Source organism: Lepisma saccharinum, chromosome 14 (assembly GCF_977018435.1).
Source record: "Lepisma saccharinum chromosome 14, izLepSacc3.1, whole genome shotgun sequence".
In the NCBI taxonomy this organism is placed as follows: domain Eukaryota; kingdom Metazoa; phylum Arthropoda; class Insecta; order Zygentoma; family Lepismatidae; genus Lepisma; species Lepisma saccharinum.
In genome coordinates, this window is record NC_139242.1 from 57,242,263 (window position 1) to 57,269,089 (window position 26,827).

At 39.0% G+C, this 26,827-nt stretch overlaps 1 protein-coding gene across 6 annotated transcripts in view; it reads right to left on the bottom strand.

Annotated features, from left to right (window-relative positions):
* exd (PBX homeobox extradenticle) overlaps positions 1–26,827 on the bottom strand; it is a 532,389-nt gene that overhangs the window by 488,621 nt on the left and 16,941 nt on the right. The window lies entirely within an intron of this gene.

The following is a 26,827-nucleotide window of genomic DNA, read 5'->3' on the forward strand; positions in this document are numbered from 1 at the left end:
TGAACTCTACGCAGAATCTTGAACACCATCACTTGCCTTCTTAACGTGGAAATTTACAGCGCGAAGTGGTCATAACTCTTGAACGCATCATTACGAGACTTGGTGCATACTCAAAAATTTCCACCTCACAATAAAAGAGGAGTTTCTTGGCGAACTTCAACCAACGCACGCGTGAAGATCCCTCACTTACCGTTTGGCACTCGCCGTGAAATTTGGTCTTCGACGGGGGGGAGTATTTCCAAGATCTGGGAAGAATTAGAGCCGCGGAATGTCGAGATGTAGTCCGGAGTTAGCATTTGTGTCACGGCTCAGGTGAAACGAGATGCGCGACGCGTGTACATCACGCGTTGGGGGCTACCCAAACATAGCAGTACCAGGTCCTGACAGGCAGACCAGACATATGCACGCGTGTATGTGCAAATTACGCCGCTGCTATGAGAACTTCCAACAATGCAAAGGCTCTTCTTTGTCACGGCTCCTTCCCCCCCCCCCAAAAAAAAGTATCGCTGCCAAATTACGACGGCTGCAGAGAGAAATGGTAGGGGGAGTCAAATATTTGGGAAACAAGGCAGTTTTGTCGATAACACCTAGCCTGTCCTGTATTTTTCACCCTGACTCAAATCCCCCCCCCCCTTTTTCGCTCTCGAAAACTCCCTAACCTGCCGTGTCGACTTTGCATACAAATTCCGAGCTTATTCCTAGGCAGGCACACCGTCCCCCTTCCACTTACTATGCATGGTACGCCGGTCCTGTTATTCGAGGACGGAAATTTACGGGGACCCTGAGCGCAGGCACGCCACATGTGCTTACACTGTGCTTAGACCAGAAATGGAATCTGTCTTCCTGGCGCTAGATACATTAATCTAATTTAGACTCTGCTGCGGAGCCAACCACCCCCACTCCCCCCTCCCGCTGCCGTTACCCATTCCTGGGGACACGTAAGGGTGTTGAAACGGGGAAGGGGTGGGACCTTGCAGGAAATTTCGAAGCTGAGGTGTGAGGCCCCGTCCTAGCACGGGGAAAGTGAAATTCGGTCGGGAGAAAAATGGGGAGGGGAAAGGGTGGGGGGGACTTGCTTTCGATACCTTGTATCATGGTTGCGAATTCATGTAAACACCGGAAGAAAAGTCTGGAAGTTTCCGGATATATATGGCTTGGTTCTCAAAAGGAGGCGGCAGGGGGGCAATGTTACGTGATGTAAGTGAGAGTCAGGTGTACTTCGGTGTACTTCCAGAGTCTGGTGTACTTCAAGTCCAGATGGCGTTGACAAACTACTGTTGTAAAGTTCACTTCATGCTCAGAGAAGCTAATCGGGACTGAACCATGAACCACAGTTGAAATTGGGATACCAACCAAATATTAATCTGCCTCTACCGGATATCGAACTCTGGAGACCTTGAAGAAACCGTATGTCTATAACCTTCGCTATCCCAAATACGTGTAAAGCCGAAATATGCATTTTCGGAAACGAAAACTCTTATAAATTACAAAATCATGAGTTGCAAATATTCCTGATTAACACCCATATGTGGGTTTGAATCTGCATAATGAATACTCAGAAATTACCGCAGATACAGCTACACCCAAAATTTCATATACCGACAGCCTTATCATATGATTTATTCGTTCAGGAATATGAAAGGAATGAAACGCAGATTTCATTAGTAGGCCTAAACGCAGCACCAACAGCAGGTGAGCTCGTACCAGAAACTGGCGAAACTTTGGGTAAAATGCGACGAAGCATGTAGGGTGCACATGCGCAGTGGACTCTTACGCCTGCGTAGGAAAACTGAAAGACGACAGTGGGAGGGACATTCTTCACTATTATCACATGCGTCTATGACATCCGCATGTTCCGTGCAAAACTGAAGATACGCCAGTACTCCTATCCAACACCAAAAATTCAATACATTTTGACTCGCATAAATCGTATTTGTTCCATTTGAGAATCAGACATTCTACAGATCGATGATAAAGTTAGAAAAAAGGGACGTGACTCAAGCTGCTCGTAATGGCAACCGCTCTTGACTTGCAAATCACCAACAACAAAAAAATGAAAACAAGGGAGAGGGTATGTAACGTTAACAATGTGTCGGGCAACGAGCCAATTCAATCAATATTACAGATGTGTTACGAGGTTTCAATAAGATTTCCTGTCTGGTCAATAAGCAAAGCGAATGCTCATTGGCCGATTTGAGGATAATTATACGCAGGGCTAAAACAAAAAAAAAAAAATCGAATGTTGCGACTGGGGAAGGATACAATTAGGCCCGCAAACAAATTGCTCTTGTGGTGTTGCAAAAGATTGAATATTTTGCCACTCTGCAAAAACAACGGTATGGGTTTGCGTATTAGCCATGGTGAATGCGTTTTGTTGTCTGGCAGTCATTATAGCTATGGGATTTCTGGACGCCATACTGTCACGAAAAGGTTGCTATGGAAAGGACTCCCTGGGAATTGTTTCAACTGGAATTTTATCATTGGAACTTCCCTCTTCTGTGCGATAGGCCGAGAGTCACGCAGAAACATTAGGAAAATAAACGGTTTTCGTGGAGAGAGAAAAATAAGAGCGTTTGATTCCCTGTGCAACCGCGATCTCGCAGCTCCGAGCACCGCGAAGTCTTCCACGGACGTCCAGCACGATCTCGCAACGGTTGCGTGGGGAATCAAACGCGCTGTGTTTCCAATACCAAGAAATTGATATTTTGTGGGTACTAATTGTGGCCATATGGAATTGTTGGTTGCTTGCGGATACCCAGGGAACACACTGTAAGGAAATTCACTCGTAAGTAGGAAGAGACTAAAACTGTCGCCTGGCTTTGCGTCTTTAAGAAGCTACTTCCAACAGGCGATTCCAGTCTGGAAGCCTGCGATGTGGAAATCGACAACCATGCCATGATGGGAACACCGAAAACATACCAGTGGCAGAGCGCCATGAAGCTGGTTAAAAACAAACAATGTGCCAACCTGAGTATCCATAAAAAGGAAAACAAAGTCGAAACAGGACGACCAATACACTCAAAAAAGAAAAGCGACACTCGAGTTACCACCAAAAGTGGTGTAACTAAAATACCTTATCGTTAGGGACATTGAATTTTCGCGATGCGCGAAATCGCGAAATGTGAAAAAAGATGCAATTTTGAACATTCTGCACATAACTACACCCCCAATGATGAAATATGCATGAGTTTCATTCGCGAAGTAATGCGAAATGTGTGCTTTTCCACGAAATGAACGCTTTTTCGTGAAATAACCGTGAAATATCATCAAATTAAGTAGAAAACACGCAAAAACCGGCAATCGAGGTTGTGCGCGCAAACTGTCGATTTGTAACGAAACGTTTGCTTAAAGTTTCCTACCACTGCAGCTGAAGAACGTTTTATCTTCGACCACATCAGGAAGACGCTGCAAATTGGGATTTCCCTTGCACATAATCTCAGTTCGAAAACTTCGCTCCCTGTCAAGCTGCATTCCTTTATTCCTTTCTTCCCCCGAATGTCTACTCAACTTACAGTTTCATTGAACTTGCTAGCTGTAGCAGCGATAAGATTAGTCTGTTCCCGCACATCAAGGGAAACAATGCTGTCATTTGTGTTCAGTCATGAATGAATTTTGTTTATCATCATGTGATTTTCAACATGTGTTTGTGTATGTGCAGTAGTGATTATTTTATTTGTTGGACAGCAAGGATATCCTTTAAATACATATAATGAATAAATCACTTTAGATATGCAATTTAGAAATGAAGTGATTTTGTGTCTATGTTTTCTTTTTGGTTGGACAGCTAAGTACTTGTGTATGTGTACAGTATATAAAAATTAAGTAGTTTATCAATTTATAGCTCTTTTGTATGTTGTTTCCTCTCATAATGAAAAAGCTTGTGCCAATTTTTTTTTCACCGCTGATCTAACATTTTATTTACCGCTCTCCTCAGTTTTTATTTACCATAAATTTGTCTCCCTACTTATCGTGTATACTTGGTACGTTCTGGTGGAAGAAGACACCAAAGATGGTGCTCAACCACGACAATTCCTCATCAGCACTAAACGAGTTTACTTACACCCAAACAGACAATTTGGTAAGTATGTTCTCGGTGCCATGAAACATGCAACCAAATAATATCAAAGCCCACATTTTATGTTTTAAGGTGCGCCACATAGTAAATAAACAGGATAAAATCTGCTCGGCGTTTAGCTGCAAATTCAAAATCTGTTTCTAAAGAATCACATCTGTTCAAATATCAACGAACACAAAATCTAGCCTGACTAGGGGGGTTTCTCCAGAATTTTCCATCTCAGAGAAGAGTGCATGTGTAAATTTAGAGTGAAAATGACAGTGTGCCTTTGTGAAAAATTATTAGGGATATTGGGAGGAGTGGAAAAATCAATGGGCCTAACTAATATTACAATGGGCTTTCAAGCCTTGAATAATCACTAATAACTCTAAAAACTGTTACGCCAAAGTTCGAACGGTTAATATTGATAGTTCACAGATTCTGCAAAACTTTATGAATGAGGTTCATTTTTGTGCTCCTCTTGACGCTGAATGACAATCACTCGCACATATGCGGAGTGGTTGGTACAGGGTCAACGAAGTTAGTAATATGGTGTGTTTTACACAGCGTATATTGACACACATGTAGAATGTACATTGAATTGTATCTTCTGCAAATACGCTGTATAAAGAAAAAAACCGCCGGAGTACTAATTGAGGTGAGTGTACAACGTGCTACGACGCCAGAGGGTTCCGGGTTCGAAAGCTAGCTGGACACGGGTGTTCTTAGTGAGTGTCACCTTCATCAATTTCATATCATCTTCACGATTAGCCAAAACTGGCAGAAAATGGCGAAGTAAAATGAACCAATCAACACACACATATAACTCTGCCACTGCACTTTCTGTCTTGCACTCACAAACCAAAGAGAACGCCGGAAGGCACCGAGGACCAATTACGAAGCGTAAATCTCAAAAGATCGAAAAAAAGAGGGGGGCGCGAACAGTAACATTCTTTTTTTCTTCCCTCCTCGCAAGAAAAGCACCAAACAACAAAATGACTGTGTTCCCGAGTCCGGGATAATTGGCGCCACGGTCGCAACCCTGCCATTACGATACGGAAGAATGTAATTTTCGTACATGCAACTCCCGCCCTTCGGAACCTCACCTACGCATTAATTACCATAATAACAAACTAAAGTACTCCATTTCCCCCTCTGTCTTTATGTGCTGTTTATAGCTTGCTAAATCATGGTTAAGGAAAAAAAAAGAATACGGAGGGAGGGAGATGGTGTATTGATAACGTTTGTCATTTTGTCTCTAATTCCTGTTGTAGCTCTGGTAGCTGGTTGTTGAAGACAATCTAAGATCGAAAAGCAAGTAAGCGACGTGAATGATAGATGGTTGGGGTAATAACTACAATGTGGCTTCAAGAATGCCACAGTTCCCGATAGAGAATTTGTTTCATGTGTCCCACCTGGACCCGCTAAATTACTCATTTTTTCGCACTATTCCGTCTATCATTCGATTCATTTTGTTTGTTATTTAGCGTCGGTTTTCTGTCACTTTTGACTGATCGCGGCGGTGAGAATGAGTTATATGATGAAACTGATGAAGAGACAGGCACGAAGGACACCTATGCCCTGGCCGGGATGATTCGAACCTGGGATCCCTTCATCGTAGCAAGCTGTGCTAACCACGTTGCCACAGAGATCTGCTATATAATGTTTTTAACGAGTCCTTGTTGTACACTACTATTCAGTTAAAGTGGCACATACTTTACTGTCCAACCTTATAAAATATGCCACTTTATGTGACAAGAGTGTATACGTTGTCTCTGAATTTTGTATTTACTTATTCAACGTCGCCCTTCTGCGACGATGAAGATGTTTGTTTGATGTTTGTTTAAATCAATTTTAGGATAAGATACACTGGACCTACAGCTTAGTGGTAACTGAACCAATGTAACATGACTGAGGATAGAACCAGAGACCCCTTGATTACAAGCGTTACCACTACACCATGGGAGAAGCGAAACCACGATGGGGATGAATGTCAACAATACTCTTGAAGCTTGGTCCACACGTATGTCTTGCATGATCATGCTAGACGGATGATGGAACAAAACAGCAAGCATGAACTGAATGAGGTTTGACCACCGCTCGAACTACTGATGGGCTGAAGTTTCGTTTTCAAACAAAACGATCAAACTCGTTGATGTTGGACGAGTAATGTCTTGTTTTTAAATTTCTGTGGTTATTAGCGTTAATAACTTCCAGTAGGTGTCCACATTCACAGAAAAGACAGGCAGAAAGCATTTATAGTGAGTGTAGCCCCGTGTTTTGCGTGTCAAACTGACCTTATCATGCAAGACTGACTACAAAACATTACGTGTAGACCAGGCTTAACTTTCAGAAGTGCGTCCTGTCGCTGTTACCCACTTATAACGACATCATTACGAGAACGGAAGCAGATTGTCACAGTAATTTTTTAACTCTGTTTACCTGGACGAACCCCATGCATGTACGCCTTATCCGAGGCTCGAACCCAGCGCCCCCTTTGGTTTCGCAACACTATGTCAATCGGTACGTAACCAAGTATTAGAGCAACTGATGAGAGCGTGGTGGCACTGAGTGAACCCCAGAGCTGATTCTTGACTACAAAGTTCACAAAGAGGAGGAACTGGTTTTTGCCAATCAGAAATATGGGTACTAAAAGAGTCTTTCAGGCGAACAATAAGTCAGCTCCAACTTTTTTCTTCATTTCCGGTCCATATATTTTTATTTTTATTTTTTATACAACACACGAATGCTAGTAAGGCGATGCTGTGCGAGTATATTATTTTACTATTTCTATTTGGGATGTTTACATCACTTTTTTTACCTCCCCACACTGTAAAAAAATTACGTAAATTTACAAAAGCTACTGATGGTTCACCGTAAGTTAATTCTACAGTATAAAATGTATTACAGAACTGATGTAAAACGTTATTGTGAAGGATGCAGATTGATACTAAAAAGTAAAATAATTTTAGTGAAAATACATATGAAGTTGATGTTCAAGTAGAAAATGGGTTTACACTCCTATCACTGGAAGGCACCACTTGCAAACAAATGAAAGACGAAGAGCGCTGAGCTGTTGCTTTCCCTGTGCTTACCATGTCGTTTCTTGTTCCTCTATAGAGCGAGTGTTTTCTTTATGGTGCCATCCTAGGCATATCAATTACATTAAGTTATGAGACCTTATTTCATGAGCGGTAGATCTACGAGTGCCAATATATTCATAGGCAATATAACACCAGAACTAACACACAGGAAAGGAAGTTCTTAGAAATCACATAATTTTGTTTACATTAACTTCTTCCTTGCGGTAGATGAAGAATAGTGCCATATTCACAGAATGTATTGGCAATAATTCATGACATACATATACAAAAGTATAATAAGATCATCTCAAGACTGTACAGGTCAACAGCAAAACCAGTGTCAGTCAAAATAATCTCGAGTGTATGAAGAAGAAATCCTTCCATTTAGAATCGTGAAACATGAAGTCAATAATCCGCAGTATTCGTGACGTTTGATACAGTAATCCTTGCGCATGGGAATGAAAAACGCAGAGACAAATTTACGAGAGAAATTACCTGAATTTATTTGTTACTTTTTTTGTCCTCGTCGCTGCATATTTGCCCCACGGCCACTAGAGGCAAAAAAGGACGATGAAGTCCGCATCCTGTTGAACTGGTCGCTGTGAAGCAGGGACAAGCTATGTTTTTGACGTAATCCCCGGCAAAATTTCTGCTGATCAAAAACGCGGTACCTGTGGAATTTGTACGGTCGGTATTCGAGGTCATAATCGAGAAAGTCTATTTTTTAAAAAATGTCACAGAATACTGACCGCTGGTGGGCTGTTAGACAATCCATGCGACGTAACTGAGCTCAACTTCTTTGAAGTGACTGGAAGGAAGGAATGACATTCGCAAATATTGATCTCTCGTCTCACGGCACCTGGGTTGAGGTTGTTACAAACCACATGTGTCTGCGAGTGTACAGAATAGGAAGTATATGTATTTTTCTTCTTTAGCGCCGCGTTTCTGCCACTCTTGACTGATGACGACGATGAGGATGAATGGTGAATAAATGAACTGATGAAATGGTATCATGCCCACGCCAAGTCTCGGACCTGGGAGAGTCTGTGTCGACAACCAAAGCCTAGCACTCACCGAGATTCAGAAGACAATGATGGAATTAGTGACGTCACATTTCGCCCTTTGACCATTTGCTTTTTCATAGTGGCCAGTCAGCAGGTCACCTCATAACGAGGAAACGCATTAAAACCAAACTGATTTCCAATTGTTGCTGTTGCGGTTCTACTCGGCACCCTACGTGTGCATGTCCATAATTCCTTTTAAATCACTAATTATATGTACATAACCATATACTAATTAATTGCACCCGGGCATTTACATATTAGAGGCTGGGTGAACCTCAGAGCCATTCCATGAAGTGATGTTGCTTGAAAAATTTCCACCTGAAATCACCCAACTCGTAAATCGAACCCGGGTCTCCCGCGTGGTAATCAGACGCTCTACATGTAACCAGTACCGATGTCAACATAGGAAAGGAAACAAATTTTGGAGAAATGTTTTCTGACAGATTCACTTGCTATTGGGTGCAGTTCAATGATCGAATAAATGCGGGTTCGTGTATATCTGGTGCATATCTTTTATGGGTAATTTTTGCTCGCAACATTATTTTAAGTTCATTTAAACCATTTAATCTGGACCCACAATGGGATGGCACCTGTTATTCTTCTATTATAGAAATGCAAGACATTGTTACGCTCTAATCAGCCCATTTGTGTAATTGTTTCTATATAGCTTTCTAAGAAAATATTCGGCCAACACAGATACTGCATTATTTAACTAAGTTCTCTTTCGGCAGTGTTTTGTTACAAGGCATCATATTTTATTAACGGCCACGTTGCCTGCAAAACTTAAATTACCGGCCGAAAATAATGACAGAATGACTTGGTAGGTAAAATGAAGCCACGTTAACCTACCCAGGGAAGATTTGCTGGTTCCCCAGCAGCTGGCGTCCTTGAAACTCTTTGGCGTCCAGAAAGAATAGCCCTGGGAAGAGTTTGCAATAAATCTGCTCCAGCAGTCAAAAGTGAAGGAAGAAAAAGAAGGACCCAGAATTATACTCAACTCCTGTTCGAAGGAATACTCTTCCATTTTGGTGGTCGAAAACAAAAAAAATGTATGAATTTTTACATCAGTGTTACTTGGATTTGTTTTCAAAATCAAGCCGATTTCTCAAATCCACCTTTCTCGATGTGAGTTAATTTAGCCACGAGAAGAAGCTGTCCCCGACGGTTCATTAGTGTGTGGTTATGTTCAAAGATACATGAACGCAAATCGTCGGTCATGATATTCGTTGGCTGTTATTTTAGTTCAAACGAGTATATAAAAAAGGGACAGTATTGTACGTGGTTCAAAAAAGGGTAATATATCTCCTAGTTTGAGTCCATGCAAGTAAACAAAATACTTTACTGTGGTCATGGACAATTTTGGTTCACGTGTAGTTGAAGTTGATTGTAGATCCTATACAAGGGTATAAAATTTCACGTTTCAGACAACTTTTACGTGGAAAGAGAAATGATAAATTGGATAGAAGTATTGAAAAGTACAGAGAAACGTATAGAGAGCGAACTCATATTAGATTCAAGTTCTTTTGAAGTGAGAAAGACACTTTTCTTATCTTTGTCATGTTATTTATTCTCCAAAAATTTGATATAATTAAAACTTCTAATTTGGCTTGGGAACAATTAATAACTTTCCACTAAATTCTAAAATTATTGTACAACATAACTAGCCAATCGTTAATTTCTGTAATTTTCGTATATTTTTTGTCTATACAATTTGATATTATTTACTCCCTCTTTTCAATCTTTCACTGAGTCTTAAGAATTTTTGTAAATTGACATTTCTGAAATAGAAACAATAATTTTTTTATCGATACTTCAATTTTTAATTTTTTTACAGATGAAAGGGAACTGTGTGAAAAGGGGATTTTTTGAATCTAGGAAAGGGAAATTATTCTCACCGACTGTGGCCATACACCGAAAAATCGAAGGTAAAAATCTACAAGAGTAAGATGTGTTAATACTAGAAATTCATTCTAACGTCAACATTCTACGCATTTTTAATTAATTGAATGGTACTTATGCTAAAAGAGGGATTGTCATGTGACGCTACTGTGCCATTTCTTGGAACCTCATACTGCAAGGTGAATGGTTATGGCAACTGACAATTTGATAAAACATCTGCATTCCAGTGTAGAAATTCTGAAATACACTCACACAGAAGGTAAAACCAAAAAGATTTTATCTTTTATGTTCTCAAATTGTTCAAATTATATCCCATTTGCTGTAAAAACGCAATTGATGTAAACAAACATACGTGGCTTCTAGAGAAATAACAAACAAATAATAGTTGTTAGCGTGGCATCTGTGCAGGAATCTTAGGAATAGGAATATAGTGCATGTCAGGGATGTATATTCTGGGTTAGCTTAGGCTATCTGCGAAGCCCGAGGTCCGAAAACTAAAATACAGAAGGAAAATTGATTAGCAATGTGCATATTTTTTTTTCGATAAGAAATGGGTCAAAATAAATTCTTTGATTTGGTTTCTTATTTAGCGTCGCTTTTCTGCCATTTTTAAAATATAATCTCGACGGTGAGGATGAATGATGAAATTGATGAAGTGACACTCACAAAGAACACCCATTTTCAGGCCGGGATTTGAATCCGGGACCCCTGTCGTCGTAGCGCACTGTGCTAACCACTCCGCCGCGGAGATTAATCCCAAAGCTTGATTGAGAAAGCTCCCCTTCGTTGTTCAGATTTTTTTAAAAATTCGCATACTACATGATGGTGAGATAGCTCTCATGTTGAACTCAACATACGCTACTGGTGCATGTGATGAAGCCATGCCCCTCAACGTGGCTGCAATAGGAATTCACATGGTTTTGTGTGCATTAAGTTAGTTCTTACACTGGATGTGCCGATATAACAATCTGTACATCTAAATGAAGATTTATTGACTACTTTATTTATTTATTTCAAAGTGTTTTTAAACTGTCGAGACAGCTTTTCAGCCTAAATACAGCAGTATTACATGTTACAAGGTTACAAAGCACTATATCCCAAACAAAGAATCAGTTTCTACTGAGAACTTGAACTGGCTTGGATGCTCAACAGCATAAAACCTTGCCTTCCGGCTCGGGTGGCTAGAGACTCTCTCTCTCAACGTAAACCAACAACACGACCGGTCTGAGCAAAATGTCACTCATCAGAAGGAATATTTACAGCTCTCGTTTTCAATTAGAACTTGGCTGAAGCTAATTGTATCGCGTTCTACTCCTGATTCTTATCGTCCAAAACCGCCACGATAATTTCCTTGAACATCTTAATTTTTTTGTTGTTGTTTCGAGCAACTACCCGTAGCGTGAGATTCGTGAGGAAAATACAAAATAATAAGCTCCGGTTCTTTTGTGCACGCTGTGAAATGTAACATAATGACAAATAGTTTCGTCTGCAGTTCGCATTTACAGCCAATTAGGTGGGATTTATTTTTATGGTCTTATTACTGTTCTGAAAAAAGTAATAACTAAATGGGGAAATAGTTTATTTCCACTCGCAGTCTGCGAGTTGGTGGTGGTTCTTTTACTTTTCCAAGTTTCTGTCATTAGGCTAATCGCGACGGAAGGAAAACAGAATGGTAAAAACTGTGACGTAAAGTGAAATGTTTCGGTCCTTCGTTAACGGTATAAACCATTTTTAGAGTGGGCATTCACAAGGTTACCCACACGACTAACTAAGGTTTTTGTTGAGAAAACCAAGCTTCTTCACTTATATCCTTCCACACAGAGATAGAAGTTATCATAAAATGGATAATATTCTACGTTAAAATTGAACAGTTTGTCTGTTAATTTACAAAAAACTATATTTCGAATTTAAATTTTAATATTGTCAGGCATAAAGCTGGACAATGGTTATAAATTGCGAATGTACCAGTTTTTAAAACCAATTGCAGTTAATTAAATAACATCCGTTAACACGTTTAAAAACGGTATCAGTAGTGGGAGTTGGGTGGTAAACGCGGGGTGGGGGAGTTTACTTTTCTTGTTATACAATGCATAGTTCGAGGGCAAAAAGTGGCGGGCAACTGGCCCCCAACTCGCCGCAACTGGTACTTGAATGGCAGCAAAAATTGAGTCTTGAACCACCATTTCATGCCCATACGAATTTTGTAATCACTTATATTTATGTACATTATTTAACTGCACGAGACCGTGACAACAAAACAGGGTGTGAAGAGGGCAACTCAGTTTCCGTGTCAGTTGATTATGATATATGCTGGACACAAAAAGATAAACATATACACACAGGAAGGACCCTGCGTGGCTAAATGGTTAGCGCTCTCGGCTTTGTTGCGTGCGGTACCGGGTTCGATTCCCGGTGAGAGCAACCAATATTTCGGTGTTTGGGAAATTACTTTGAAAGAAGTAGCTAGTCTCGAAAGTCAGGAAACAGCGGCGATGGGAGTAGTTGTGCTGACCATCCTGATAAAGCTCTATGGCAGCCTCAGATGGCATGACATTTTAGTTAAACATTTACAAAGTGCGTTGCTTTAGAATACGAAAATGGTCTTCGAAATACTAAAAATATACTAGTGTATAAACAAAATAATACGAGAGAAGAAAGCAGTTATATTTCGCTCGCTATGCACACATACACTGTATGCCACCTGCCACAGTCCAAATGAACCAGTTTTAAAAATGAAAGTTTTTCAATTTCTTTTAGCAAAACGGTTACTTTCCGTACGGCACAAATCGAGTTTTAAAAATAAGGCTCAAATCTAGATTCTGTTTACAGTACGCTTGACACATCAATAACTTTCTCTATTACGTAAACATCGTATCTATGGAGTACGGTTTGACGCGACGCGTAGGAAGAAGAAAAAGTCAAGCGATCTGAGAGCTATAGGGTTCTCGGCAAGCCTGCTGCCTGTTCACCGATAACAACCACGCGTCCCCGCCCAGCACAGAATACTCACCGGCGGGGTAGTCGCATTCGACCGTCGGGAGCGTAGCCTGCCAGCCGACTTTCCGCTCAGTCAGAAACACAGTATCGATCTTCAATTGTCATTTGGAAGCTTCGGAATTTTTCCCTTCCTTTCCTTCATTCTTTTCCCTGCTTTTTCCCTCGGTTTCCTTTCCTTTAGTTCCTCTCTTTTTAAAAGCTACCTATCAAAAAATGTGATGAAAAATCGTGAGAGAAGAGAGAATTTTCGAACGGGTCTGCAACGAGAACGTCTGGCGGGAAGAGTGCTGACATCTGCCGGGCGGAAGGCGAAGCAAGCGCCGTACGCTACGGAATAAAAATAACCGTGCGTTTATGGAATCGTAATTCTGTCCCCCTCCATACATCAAATGAAACAACTGTTATGCACGGACTTTTAAAAATCCCTTCAGCTAATTCTGAGAATGACAGAAAATTTCTACGGGAGAGAAATACATTAAATAACATAAAATTCACATCACAATTCGATATAGGTACAAGGATGGGATTTTTAGGACTAAAAATTACCAAAATTAAATTTTGTAAATAAAAACTAAGAGAAACCTGTAAAATGTGTTATTTTCTTCCGAATATCAAAACCATATTCTCGGATACTTTCACTTTTACTTTCAAAGACCCGAGTTACAATGTACAACAACTCTGTGCATATTTTTAAATGTAAATGATAGCCTATTGTCATCAAAGCCGTGTACCCACAAATGCTTGCTTCTTTATACTTTGAGTGGCACAAGAGAAACTAATTTAATTTGGAAATAACTATGTGTAAGTTTTTACATCTTGAAAAAAACGGCCTGAATATAAATAAACTTCTGTTAAAACATATGCTATCAAGATTAAAATGGTCAAATATGCATACATTTGTCTTAACGAAACATTTTTTTTCTTAACATGAATTTATATACATTAAAAAAACATGTTAGCCTTACTATATGTATGAATCTTTATGAATTCATGTTAAGTAGAGAAACAGAACTGAAAAATAATAGCCTGCACTTATAATAAAAAAAACTGGAAATCTTAAAAGTTATACACATTAAAAAGTACGCAGCATTTTATGATTACACAGCATAATATTTTGTATCGGTTATTAAAATGTTTTACATTTTTCTATCTCTAATTCACTGCAGTTATCAATGTGTGGGGAGAATGTTTTTGTCGAAACCTCCACATAGAAGTAAGCTAAATAAGTGACGACTTCAATTTCAATAAATTACACTAAGTAATAAAGTGTCAGATAAATTACATTAAGTAATTAAGTGTCGATTGATGGAATCAAAACAAATTTACTAAAAAAACTCTTGATATGTTTCTTCAGTAAAGTAAATGTCAACACCTGTCTACATAAAAGCAGAAAAATGTTTACACTGGGGAACTGTAATAAACAAAATGTGTACGCACACTTTCAAATTAGTTACTGATGCTATTCTAGTTCTAAAAATTCAGTTAACAGGTAATAAAATGTTACATTACATTTTAAAAGTAAAAACTCATATCACGTTTTGAAATAAAACACTTCGTCATTCCTACGTACATTCGAGATTTGTGCGACATCATACCAGAACAATAGAAAAGTCACGCAAAGTATCACGAAATAAATTATTTCGCCAGACAAATCCGAAAATTAAAAATCATCATAGTATTACAAAAGGATAGCCATAAGATTTTCAGATCTACCTTGTTCAGAACGATGCGAAGTAATCGAGAAAGAATCAGAAATGATCGCGGCTGATGTTTTAAAATATCATCGTCATAAATCAATTATTAATAACGTAATCATGGTAAAATCACTAACATTAAGCAGAATTATTTTGAAAGTACCAGTATCCACTCAGCTTATCATTAAGAATTATCTAACAATACTTACATGTTTCTTAATTATTGGATAAAATGGAGTACAGGTTAGGAATGAAATTGAATGTATCTAGTTTCATTTTTTACACTTTCACACATTTGACCACAAAAAGAGTTAATGATTTATTTATATACAGAGCTCGAGTTATTCGAGAAACATCAGTTCCATTTGATAAGAGTTTTAAAGTTGTTTTTTTTAATAAAATAATAATGCATGAAAAATCTGTAGTGGAAGAGCGAATCCTCGAGGTAAAGATTAATGTGATAAAATTAATGGCTTTCATTAATTGTCATGATTTCCTAATCATCGTTAATAATAGCAAAAATAATATCTAAGTTTATCTGCTCCAAGAAGAAAGCTGATTTTCTAGCCCTCCCCAGCTAGCAAAAGGTTTGTTGTTGTATTGGTGTTATTTCGATTGATTGAGTTGGTGTTTTAAGCCCACTTTATGCACAGTAAGGCTAATCGTGACTGGACCTACAGCTTAAAGCGGGATCTGAACCATTATGTGCCTCCACCGGGTATTGAACCCGGGACTCCGTGATTACAAGGCAACGACGCTATCACTACGCCATCGGGGAGGCCCCAGGTGTTATTTAAAGTTGCTTTTCTGCCATTTTGGCTAATCGCGATAATGAGGTTGTACGATAAATTGATAATTAGATAAAACTAATGAAGAGACGCTTACAAACAATATCCATGCCCAGGCCGGGACTCGAACCAGTGAACTTCGGTGGCGAAATTAAAGTGGGCTAAATAACGCCACGTGGTCATGTGGTGGAGGATGGTTGGTTACATACAACCTGGAGGGTCAAAGTGATCCGTTAGAAATACAATGTTTCTGCGAGGCATGGACTTCATACGTTTGGTTAATGGATTCAAGGCTCGTTAAATACTATAAAAATCCACCACCCCACCCGGGTAGTAAAAACTCCACCCCTCCTAGCAGTTTGCACGTTCAGAGTTTAAAAGGTCCTGGGCCGAGGAATAATCTTCTTGGTCCCGCAAGTCTAATATGGCTGAGACGGTGGGTTTGTAACGAAGTGGTTGTTCGTCTTCCAAGTTCCAAGACTCGAATTCCAGTCGAGGTACAAGGGTGAATCTCCCAAAAGTGGACAAAGGAAATACCACACTTCATCTTGGGGTATATCCAACGTAAAATACACTACAGGCAAAGCGGCCAATGCAATATGGATGGACCAGTGAACTAAAATTCGTAGTAAGAACTGCTACACTGAAAAAGAACCCTCCGATTTGTACCAAAATAACAAAGCCAAAATTATTGACTTTTCTTTCCTATTTCTTGACCTTTCCCATCCTTTTTCTTGACATTTATTTAATAACCCCCTACTTTCGTATAGTTGCAAAATTATATTTTTATTCAATGAAAAACCCCTACCACAAGGATGGTTAAGATTAAAACTGAAGCTGTACTTTAACAAGAGATTTAGACTTGCTTTAATTATTAATGCATGTAAAAAGTAATGCTTCAGACTTCATCCTGGATATTTTTACAAAACTAATGCAATTCTTAAGAAACGAAGTGAACAAATCTAAACCTCAACTCAATACAATTTTAGGTTTACAAATATTCAATGTTATCAAATCCCAGCACAGGCATATAACAATGTAAGTTGACTGTACTGTAAAAAAAAATAGCAAAACTTCTTGACCAAAAGCAAATTTCTTGACATTCTTGACTGGTCGACACCCTGCGATTGGTTGAACTTTTGAACAAAAAAAAATTGTAACTTTTACTAAATTTGGTAATTTTGACTAAATTCTTTGGTAACACTAATGTGCCCGATTACTAAGAGAATCTGGTTCTGGTGAATGATCCTTTGTTTGTCACAATTTAAACAAATGTTTGAGTAGCACAAACTATTTTGTGGTTATTCCTAACAAACTTTTATCTTAGTCCAAAATAGGAACAAAAAATACAATCACAAAATTAAAAAAACACAATCTAAAGATTCCGGAAAAAATATAAGAATCAGTAATTTATCTACACTCACTCAAACTTGCAAAATTTCAACACCACCTAATTTTTTTCACCAAGGTCTAAATTATGGTAATCCTTACTCTAAAAGAAACACTTACACCTCCTTAAATCCTAAGTTACTCCCCCGGTTGGGAAATTCAAGGATGAAAAGTAAGAAATTAGCCTCAACAATGATAAAAGTAGCTTCGAAATCATGACAATAAGAAGTGTGAAGTGGTCTAAACACGAAAAATAATACTTCGAATTCATTTTTGTTAGAAAGCCCGACAAAATAAAGAATGTGAGCAAACACGTTATCTTTGCTTTTAAATGTGTTTCCTCCATAAAAGAGCTCAACTGTATCCTGGAATGATTGGAATGAATCAATTATAATATATATGTGCAACCTCGCGTCATTCACTGGCTAATGCTCTGAGGAAACACAAAAGTAACCGAACAAAACACTATTTGGAAAACGCGCAGAAGCAATGTCACTTTGTCAAAACCCAGTCCAGACATAAAACGAAAAACCCACCGGAAAACATAACACCGACCGGTCGCTCGCAAGTCGATAGAAATGCATTCCATCACCAACTAGTCAACAGGCCACAGTGCGGGCACAGGAAGAAAGGGGACCAACAAATTCATACATCACTCGCTCTTACGTTACATATCGTCCTGTCAGCAGCACTAAAAGGCTAGGTCCAATGCAATTTTTCTCGTGGGAGACAACAAAGTAATGTACTCAAATAATCAGACTGTGTAAACAAATAAGGCTCCTCTATTACTCACAGTGGTTGAATAACAAAACCTTGTGTTACGGTGATAACAGATGTTGAGGGGACAAAAGCACAGACTGATGGACAATATGCTTTGGAGATCTAAGAATAATTTCTTTCTGGTGTGGGGTCTGCCTCTGAATGCACTATTTCTATGGCTCCAAAGTTAAAAGTAGAAGAATATAAATAACTTTGAACTTACTTTTTTTACAAAATGATACAGAAGCATTCGGAGTCTGAAGCTTGCTTTCAAATTCGATCCTGAAACATTCTTTTCCATGGTAATCGGCAGTGTTCTCAAAATATTATCCTCTAAGCGAAGGAACTTAATTGTTGCGAATATTTTATATTAAGGTATTGTTGTCTTTTCCATCTTACAATATATCAATTCAAGATTAAATCTCAACGTTTAATGAAAATCAAATTCACAATTCGAGGATTTTTTCTAAGGTAGCAGCAGAGAGATATGTGCTTTGCTGCTTGAAATAACTGCAGTTCGTTTATTTCTATTTTTTTGTTTTCTGTTTACATTGTTTTTCTACCTCTTCGATAATCGCGACGATGGGGATGAATGATGAACTACTGGAACGTGTGGAGGGTCGGGCATGATGATATTTCATCCATGGCTTAGCCAGGGTTCGAACCTGGAATCTCTGGGCTAGTAGCGAGTTACTATGACCACTTCGCCACTCAAGCCGGCTGAAGTTTGTTTATGCCCAAATCGAAGCTTATCTAACTTTACGTGGGCTGCTCCTATTGCCTGATATTTATAGTATTTAACTGCAGGTGCAGTAGCTTGAGACTCACTTAAAAACAGGGGAGTTTTGTGTTGGACATCCTGTATATTTATATATTCGGTTGTTCCGAAGGGCGTGTGCTAGGAAGGGGCAGATGGAGCTACAGCCTTCTTGCAAATGCACTAACAAAAATTCAAAAACAAAGAAAAAAATAGTTCAATTATAAAACTACCCTAGAGGTATGTTTTATTGTGAACAATGGTGTCAATATTGTAATGAAAACTATTATTTCTGAACATATATCAGCTCACTGGGAGACACACATTCCGCCATTCACTTATACGCCGACCTCCATCACGGATTGGTCAGTATCATGTGACACGAAGCCAAAGGTCACAGGTTCAAACCGTGGTCAGGCAGCAGGGGCATATGAAGAATTATCGATCTGTGGGCGTAAGTTCGTATTTATGGCGGTGTAAAGGTAAATTTAGTGAAAAACTTGCAACATTTAGGCCTTTGTGAAACATTTTAGGCGGAGTTAGAGGGTGAATGGATTAAATAACTAAGACAGAATAACTCTGTGAAGCCTGAAGCCTAGAAGGTAAAATACTGAAGAGAACTCTCTTAGAAACTGTGAATTAAGCTGGTTTGGAAAATAAGATAATGGCGATTCTGAAGTTGGCAACATGAATTCTTAGGAGTTGGCAACCTGGATTCTTAGGAGATGGCAACCTGGATTCTTAGAAGTGAGATAGCCCAGGTCCTAGACTCAGCATACGCCACTGGAATGTCCATTTCATAAGTTCATAATCCTCAATTTCTCGACCAACCCAAAGCAGAACAGCTATGTAGAGTAACAGCTTGTTCTTGAAAACTTCTCCTATATGGCACATATGGCCTGTCAGGTTGATCAACTCTCCTCCCGAAAAAAAATCAACTTATTCTACTGGTTGCTCTAAGAATAAATGTATTACACCAGGAAGACAAGTTAAAATCTTTTTGTGCCTCGCCGATGGCGTAGTGGTAACATTGTAATCAAGGAGTCCCGGGTTCAATACCCTGTGGAGGCAGATTGCACAGTGGTTCGGATACCACTTTAAACTGTAGGTCCAGTCCCGATTAGCCTATCAGTGGATAAAGTAGGCTTAAAACAACGACTCAACTCTTGACGTACAATATGTACAGTGGCAACTCTGCAATATTGTACACTGCTCTTTCTCAATATTTATAAACTCTTATGTTGGCCGTCCGATAGCTGAAAGAGCTACAATGAGATAAAGCCCTTTACTCTCTGATGCAGACACAGGCACTGGACAGAAAAGTAAAATAATCATGATTTCAAGCTTGGGGAAGCTCGTTTCGCTATTATCCGCCCTTATCGCTCTCCTGGCCATCGATACGAGTCTCTCTCAGTGCCATCCGTTCCATAAAAGTCAGGATAACAGCGCATTCTTGCGACAGAACTTGTCAATGGATCCTGACGATGTTTCACAGAACGTTGAAAGTGTACCTTGGAATTATCCCCACCTAAAAAAAAGGGGGGGAGAAGAATAAAGGTAGCCTGCAGGTGCTACTTTTGAAATTCAGATGTAATTCCAACCGATCTTTTAAAATCCGTCTTCCCCCCACCGCCCACATGGCCGCCCTATTCATCCTTCGCATACCTTTCGCTTCCTGCCCCGGTTTTTTTTCCTTTCTTTCTTCTGTTCCCTTCAGCTCGGGCTTATCGAACTGAGGGAGGAGGGAATATTCCAGATTTTAAACGTCTGCTCTATGGCAGGGCACCCCCCACCCTACCCCCCCCCTCACGTGACTGTCACGTCCACTCAAAAATGGCTGTCAACTCGGTCCTTTGACGGGAGCTAGACTTTTATCTGGCTTGGTTATCTTGATTCCATGCTCTTCCGAAGGTTCAAGTCGGATTCCAAAGTCTCTCTCGGTGCCAAAATAGGACCGCCCCGTGCCTTTCAGCAGGTTAACAACTGATTGGCAGATTTGTTACTTCGGGAATTCTAACCAGCGTCCCCAAAATTGGATAAAAACTAGCGTCAAAAATGTTGAAAGCAGGAATCCATCTGTCAGATTTTCACATTTGCAGATTTATTGAACTTACCTCACGAATTTAGCAAGCTGCTTATAAAATTAAACCTTTCATTGATTCTATACTGTTCAGAACTTCTTAAATCTACTTTAGCTCAATCTCCACATTCTTGTTGCAAACCATTTGACACGACACTTGTGTATAAATTTATAAATTGTAAAATCTGACGAGCAACTCTTAATTTGCAAGTCTTTCACACTGTTGCAAGAAGATCTTGAAAGCATTCTACCGGTCTTCGAAGGTTTAGATTATATCGAGTCATGACCGTGTACACTCCTGTTCACATAAAGTTGCAATTTTTTAAGGTGGGACAGTTGAAGCCTGTACCACTTTATCTGAACAGAAGTGTACATTTTCCTGTACGGGTCAAGAATATGTACAGTTTCCTGTACAGTGGGATGCATAAGTATTACCAATCAAATTGTCCATCACCACGCTAATTTTCCTTTTTTATGCCAGGGAAGTTTCAAGAATTGAAACAACTACTGACAACTTCTGCAGTAGCGTAAGTATTTGTCGAGCAATAGTTGTGCAACATACTGTACCATCTTATTTGTTTGTTACGCTTCTTGCAGTATTGATGTATAGTTGTCAAAAAATGTACATAAATGGTACAATTTTTTTTATATATGGCAATACAGCTAAAGATCGACAAGATCTTGCAAACGCAGATAAATAACTACTAATTACCTGTGAAATGGTTTAGATTCATTCGACTTAACCACAAACTCGCTGCACCTAATGTTATACAAACCTACAATTCAGTTACATTAATCACAATGCGAAAAACCCGACGTCACTAAATATAGAAAGCAAAACCATTTGTCTATTTAAAATAAACTACAGCTCATGTAGTAAGCCGATAATTCGTTAGAAATTTTTTATACAATATGAAGGAAAAAAAATTATACGCTGTCAACATGGAAAACACGTTTCTAACAACACTGTTAGCTGTCGCACGATCGTTCAAGCACACTATGGGATTCGTGATATGGTCAGAGAGAGCGTGTAACATGCATTTCTTTGCTACGTGATCAGTTTACACTTTTACGTGTGAAAACTATCTACAGGCTTTGACAACTCTCTCACTTACGTGCCGATAATTGTGGCTTTTTGCTAATTGTAAAGAATGCCGTGCCTCTGACACCAATTTAGTTCTATTAACCCGATGTCACGAATTCTTTCGTGTTGTCGGGAAAGCGTCGAAATGACAGTTCTGGGATGAAACTCGGAACCTTCTGACGTCTTATTTTAACTCAAGACAGAATGCTCCCGAAACTCAACAAGCCATAAATTCCCTTATCAGAGATAAAATTCGCACCGAGAAGCCAACTAATGAACATGACGTGCGAATACTTGGATTTACATTGTACGTACTTGCAATGCGCGTACTGATTAGATATGGTAGTAGTAATCTTTGCTAATATCGCCAAGTTTTCTCATGCTTATCTTGCCAGTTCAGTTTGGAACTGACCCTCATATCGTCTATAACCGCCCGACTTTGACTGATTTGTCCTGGCATTTGCTAATTGAAAAAAAAAATGTTCCTTTCGGACTGCTTAAAAGTAAAAAATCAAATTCCAATAATAGAAAATGCACCTACACATCGCAACATGCCATGAAGGGATATGGATATGGTGGTGACTGGTGACATGATCAACACCACGCTCCGGACGCCTTTACCAGTCAAGACGTTGGCCACAGGTACCTATTTGGTAAAGGCTGGCCCAATGGGGGATTTGTGGGGTCATACCCCACCACCTCTTTGGCGCAGCATTCCTAAAAAAATGAAAGGCCAAGGCAAGAAAAGATTGCAAATATAGAGCTGACTACTAACAAAAGTATACGTACCCCCCCTTGAAAATCCTGGGCACCCACTCGCTAGGTGAACTCCAGAGTGTGGACGCACTTGGTCCCCTTGAAATTTCTGGATAGAGTTAAAGTATTTCGAATGGTGAAATTGTAGATATTTTAAAACAAAACATTGTTCTGTGACTTACAGGCCATAAATTACAGCAACTATTATTATTATTATTATTTGAAGTAGGGTTACATTTAAGTTTACAGTCTAGTTTACACTGATTATTATCCAACTATAAAAATCAGCTTTTTGTCCTGCATGAATTAATGTTAAATATACAGTTATGCAAATTGTACATAGATATACAGAATATGGAAGTTACAAATGTATGTCATTTTTTTAAAAAAACAAGTAGTAGTAGTAGTAATAGTAATAACAAAAATAAAAATAATAATAATAGCAGTAATATTAATAATAATAAGTTTCAGACCCTGTGCCCCCCTGAGAAAAAATCCTGTGGTCGCCCTTGCTCCAGAGCCCATCCAGTAGCATTGCTGGAAAAATTCCCACCCTAAATCATGAAAGCTGCATTTGTTTTGTCTTCCATAAGCCTCAGATTACATTTCTTATGAATAAACAATAAGTCCTCCAAGTAAAATATGAAAACTAAGGATATAGCCTACCGCCCCATCACCAAATGGTCCCTCCATTGATCACTGATTTCTTATCCTGAAGGGGACTTTAAAACGAACTTTTGCCATTTAACTCCTCGTAATAAGCATTAATATATTCGCAGTAACATTTAACAATTGCTCCGAGACTAAGAAAAAAACTTTTACGATCTACGCATTGGCTAGGATTTTCGTAAAATGATATGTCCGTAAGTTGGTTGGTTGATTTGGTGTTTTAAGTTCGCTTTATGCACAGTATGGCTAATCGGGACTGGACCTACAGTTTAAAGTGGGATCCGAACCACTATGTGCCTCCAAATATGTCCATAAGGAGAGCATGTATTTTTTTTTTTCATTTGTTTAGAAAATTGACCACATATCTTGCCATGTTTTCCTGTATTTGGTGCTTTTTTTAAATACTGGACCAAAAGCTGTAGTATGACCCTACCAATTTCAACCCCTTTGGGAACGCCATGTAAACTGAGTGGGGGTGAACTCAATTTTAAACGTGTATCGGGTTGTGAAAAAAGGGTATATTCCAGATTCATTGTAGCTGTGAAATCCAGTATGTCAAGATTCAACACAAAAACCAGACGTCTACCAAATAAGTTATATTTTATACTCTAGTGTTCCAAGCAAGTGCTTCGGTGCTGCGATTCGATGACCTTCCACGAGGTCCCCAAAACAGTGGAAGACAGGCTCTCAGAAATACACGCTTGCAGTTCAAGGAAAAGTTCTTTTCGAATGCCTGAGCTTACAAAGACTCCCATCAACTATAGAGGAAGGTTCTCATGATATAGATGCCCTTCACCACGACGCACGTGTGTGAACAATTGTATTGTACTCTCTCGCCTTAAAAACAAGCATAAAAAAAGGTTTGGTGAATCTAGTCAAAACACAGAATAAAAGTTTCAAATAATAAGCGTGATATAAAACGCAGAACGAGTCTCGCCCAAGTAATATTCAATATTATTGTTATTATCACTACAATAAAATACCAGTACTGTACAAAAATTGTGTATTTGTAATAAAACCCTAGATTACAACCTGAAATAAATATTCTGTTTACTTTAGGATACATAGAGAAACCAAAGAAATGATTGTTCAACAGAATCTAATTACAATTGTATTTTAGTAATGGTGTACACTGGCTTGGACTTAAAAAAGTTAGTGAAACTACCAAAATTTAGTACAGGCTACCAAATTTTTGTTTGTGGTTACCAAAAAAGTTAAACCAAATTTGCTTTGTTAATTCAGTTTTGTTCTGTGTAGAGATAGGTCTTGGGGGTATGCAATTTATAAAAGATAGTTAGAAGGGGGCATGGTAGTAAATTAAATATTAAAAACGGCTGCTGTACAGGACTGAAGTTGACAGATTTAAGGCAGTAATGCACAATCTTAATTATTACAATTACAATTCCGGCGAAGGAAATGTATAATAGTACATTATATGTTGCCATCCCTGTCTCGTGTTCTTGACGAGTCAACGAAAAGGGTTGATATTATCAGCTGACGCCCTCTCCCGTCTTCCCGCACAGGAGTTCACTGCCCTTTAACCCCTCTCGCCTTGATCCACCCGCAATCGAACAAAACGTGATAACCATCAACAGAAGCAGGTGTAAAACAAATTCCCAACAAATTGCATGCAAGGAAGCTATCAGCTCACAAACAATATCCACACAAAAAAAAAATCACTGGAAATGCAAATTTTTTTAAAAAAAACTTTAACACTCGCGCATTAATTATCGGCTGAGGCACGAAATGTAGGCTCGCGATTTTCCCCCTCGGTTAATTAGCATGCAATGCTAATTAGGCTCTATTTAATAATTTCGCCGCTCATGGCAACCTTCAGCCGTTGCGAGACGGGACCTTGGCGCTCAAGTTCCCAAGACTCCGGGCGAAACGTAGCTTATACTAATCAAACTTTGTGTCTTTGCAAAAGTTAGTACATGATAAATACTTTCAGTAACTTTATATACAAAAAAGAAGGGGGGTTTAATTACAATTCTATTTGAGGTTTGTTTCGATACCACCTTATGCACAGACGGGCTAGTAGGGATCAGGACTAGAACAGTTCAAAGTGGGATGCGGGGGTTACTAAAGCGTACCGTTAACCCCCGCTCACGTATGTATATATATATATATATATATATATATATATATATATAAAGTATTGTGAAGTATTGGGTAGACCTGAAAAAATTATAGAGACGGGTATGTTTGTTTTATATGTGTTTGGTTTTAAGTCCACCTTATATTCAGATAGGCTAATCGGGACTGGACCTACAGTTTGAAGTGGGGTCCAAACCACTATGTGCCTCCACCGGGTATCGAACCCGGACACCCACGACGAGAGACTGGTATGTAGGCTTCTGCTACTTTTGGCTAATGGCGAAGATGAGGATGAGTGATGACACGAACTTTATAAAGGAACACTCACAAAGAACATTTTTATATATTATATTTCAATTCTTGAATATTGGCTTCATGGAAAGCAGAGTGTATGAGCACGGTGATTGACAATTTGCCTACTCTTCTCTTTGCCGTCAGCTGTAACTGCCCTTATTCTGACACCCTAACAAAAACAAATCGTACATGTGCCATGCATAAGGAGAATTAGGGGAAATTGGCATTAACGGAGTGAATAGAGTAAAATAAAATCGAATATTGATAAACAAGAAGCATAGGAAGTTATCGACATTGTGCTTCAAATGCATGCAAATAGACAAGCAGGAAGGGACCATTTTTTTTTCTTTCCGAAAAGAAAAGAGGAACAGCAAGGCAGGCAAAAGCATCCGACCGACGCTTGTTACACACCGATACACAAATATAATCCAACATGGCTGCACAATGGATAACTCTGAACAAAACACAACTGTGGCAGTCTCCGTGTGGGTACGACCACGCAAAGCTGGGCCCCATTCAAGCAACCACAACACACTGATGCTTGCCTGCACGAACGTCTAAAGGGGAGGGGGGAAGGACTATGGTGTTCCAAATGTAATACTCGAGAGCAATCACCACTCCTATCAGCACAATGTAGCAACTCCGACCACTTCACAATAACCCGCCATCAATTCTTTGGAATGTGCTTGGCTCACGAATACAGCTATGAAGATGAGCAACAAAACATAATATTAATTAATTAGAATGAAGTGACGCCATACGACAAACTAGGGGCAAGATGGACAAACTTATTATCGGATAGTTTTGAATCCACGATGATGTTTTCTAAAAGTGTTTTCTGAAAGACAATAAAAATCATGAAAACTTTGCCAAGGGTTCAAAATGAACAAAAAAACTGTTTTATAACGTTGTATATAAAAAAAAGTATTCTGAATAAAAAATGTTCTTTGCTTATATTCTTGCGTGCACACAGTATGTAGGGACATTCTAACTCATCCATGGGAGTCCGAGATAAGTAGGTGGACCTCCCCCTCCCACAGTTCGTTTGATTATAAAAAAAGCAAAACATTATGTTTGTGATGATAAATAAAAATTATATTTCTGTTCGGCTCTAACAGGAGAGTGTGAAATATACAGAAAACACGTCAACATACCATATTGTCCACCAATACATATTTCCACAAGATTTCTATACGACAGGTTAAACAACGAAGTTAGTGACTTAAAATGTCTCCCCTCTTTCATTGAGGTGAGTAAAAATTACAAGATATGAGAATGAGTATCAATTTCTCTTTTTTTAAAAAAACATTACATTAGCTCTTTGGTGTTTCGAGTAAAAGTTTCCACTACAATAAAGTAATAA